Source organism: Cebus imitator, unplaced genomic scaffold (genome assembly GCF_001604975.1).
Source record: "Cebus imitator isolate Cc_AM_T3 unplaced genomic scaffold, Cebus_imitator-1.0 Scaffold130, whole genome shotgun sequence".
Taxonomy (NCBI): domain Eukaryota; kingdom Metazoa; phylum Chordata; class Mammalia; order Primates; family Cebidae; genus Cebus; species Cebus imitator.
In genome coordinates, this window is record NW_016107445.1 from 1,346,032 (window position 1) to 1,348,621 (window position 2,590).

The following is a 2,590-nucleotide window of genomic DNA, read 5'->3' on the forward strand; positions in this document are numbered from 1 at the left end:
GTAAAAGGAGCCAACAATGCTACTTGTATCATAGGCTTGTTTTAAGGATTAAATAAATGAATAATTTTTGGCGGGGGGTGTGGGGGATGGAGTCTCACTCTGTCGCCAGGCTGGAGTGCAGTGGTGTGATCTAGGCATTTAATCTTCTTTCTTCAGCCCAGGTTAGTCTCCATTCTCTATAGCCATCACAAGAAATATGATCAAAGAAGTGTTTAGTTTTGATCACATTTGTATTCTCTTACAAATGGTAATGTAACAGAGTAACGATAGGGGAAATAGGGTTAGAGGTATATGAGAACTTCCAGATGTGTACATCCCAATGTACATAAGAAATGACTTGACCTTAATTTTGACACATTTGTCAAAACTAAGAAACCAACAGTGATACATTGCAATTAACCAAACTCCAGATTTTATTCAAATTTTGTCTATTTTTCCCCTAATACTCCTTTTCCATTTCAAGATTCAATCAAGGATTCTACATTGCACTTATGAAATGCATATTTTATTTTTTGAGACTTTTAGAACTGTGTCTGGCATACAGTCAACACCTGTGAAATGTCATTTTATCCTATTAGATGATTTTCAAATGAGATAGAATGTTTCTAACAATGTCATATATTAACAAGAATTTATTCCCAATTACTTAAACTGAATCTGTTGCAAAGAAATAAATTAATATAAAAAAGGGATCATTTTCTTTGTAATAAAATCAACTATAGGGTAATTTCTCTCAAAAAAGGGAGTTCATCTCTGGGGTATCTTCTAAAGGTAAGAAAAACAAATCATGTCTTAGTCATTTAATTCCATTAACTGACCTCTTCATTCAACAAAATTTTTTGAGTGCCTGCAATACACCAGGCAGTGTGCCATGGGCTGAGGTACAGGGATGAACAAATGAGTCATAGTCCTTTTTTCATGTGAAATTTATATATTTTTCATAATTTTAATTAAGAAATTGATGTAGAATCCAATTCACCCCACCATGAAGCATAAAAGCCTTGAATCCCTCACTAAACACAGCCTCAAATGTTCACTCAGAAGCAGTGATTGAAGTTAGCTGAAAGAGGGAGATATCCACAGTTCACTTTGGCTACTATTGCTCACATATACATGATCCAAGGACTTAGATGAACGTAAGAGTTCAAGGAAATCCTGCGTATGGCTGCAGACACGTCCATCCCAATCGCTCTCGAATTTCTTCCTTGCTGATGACTGTTAATGATCTTATGCTAGGCATTGTGTTCATAGCTTCACATATATTAATTCAAGGAAATCTCACAACCACCATATGAAGTACATAATATTATTTCCCAATTTATAAATGAGAAGATGATACAAAGTGATCTGATGCAGAAAAAAATAGGAAGACACAAAAAATCCTTTTGTATTTTCACAACATTCTGAATACCAAGGCAGACATTACCCTGAGCATAGACAATAAAATCAGCATTTCTGTTGTTGCTGTTTCTGTTTTCTTTTGCTGGCTTTAAAATAATTATTCTTTAAAAATTTAGTTGCTTTTTATGTGGCTATACAAAGTTCCTACTGTTTCTTTGGCAATGGAATTTTACAACTACTTGAAAAAGTTACCTTTGCCTCAGAAACAGTATTTACTGTGTGTACCTAGTTGACTGAAAATTCTCTGCTATCCAGCACCTTAACTGATTAAATAAGCCACCTCATATTGTAGGATTCCCCAAAAGAAAGGAGAAAGATGCACACATGCACACACACACAACTTTCTGTGGCCCCAAACACAGTCTTACAGCCCTATCTGCAGGCAACTTGCAATTGCCAAATATGATTTAGTGATTAAAAAATATATACTGTCAGTGATGAAAAAAATACTTATAATTCCCACTGAAGTGCTGCTTTAGTTTAACTGTAATAAGAAATGACTTAACCTTCTGCTATTCTGAATGTATTTTATGTTCATTACTTAAGATTAGTCTTTCTCCTCACCAAAAAATAACAGCATTTATCTTTGAAATTAAGCAGAAAAACAAACAAAAAACAAAACCCAGTGCTGACGACAAATGTACAGCAAATTCACTTCTCCACACTTCGCAAAAACTGAAATCAATTTTCAGAACCATGAAGAGCTGAAAATTCACCTATTTTCAAAGACTTGTTTGTAGACTATGCAGCAACTTTGTTGTCTTTCCTATATTCGAAATCTGAAAACTCCCTTACCCCCATGACCTCCTCTGAATCCACTGAAAAATCCTCGAGGGATGGTGAAAGTACCACATCTGCTACCACCATGCCCTCTGCCACCACAAAAACCAAGGATTCCTCTGCCTCTGCATCTCCCACGGTCACAGTTTGGACAAATTGGGATTCCAAATGTTTTAGCATTTAATTTTCTTTATTCAGCCCAGGTTAGCCTCCATTCTCAAAAGTCTTCACAAGAAACATGATCAAAGAAGGATTTAGTTTTGTCCTAGTAGCATTTAGGTCCAAGTGGATCTTCTTCATCAGCATTTCCTTCACTGTGTTGGGTATCAACTCCTGAGTCACCTTTATCTTCATCATTTACAGGCTTCTCTTCTCAAGTGTGCATATATATATATATATATATATATAT

At 35.3% G+C, this 2,590-nt stretch overlaps 1 pseudogene; it reads right to left on the reverse strand.

Moving 5' to 3' along the window:
• Window positions 1-2,142: 2,142 nt before the first annotated feature.
• LOC108312867 overlaps window positions 2,143-2,590 on the reverse strand; it is a 9,997-nt pseudogene continuing 9,549 nt past the window's right edge.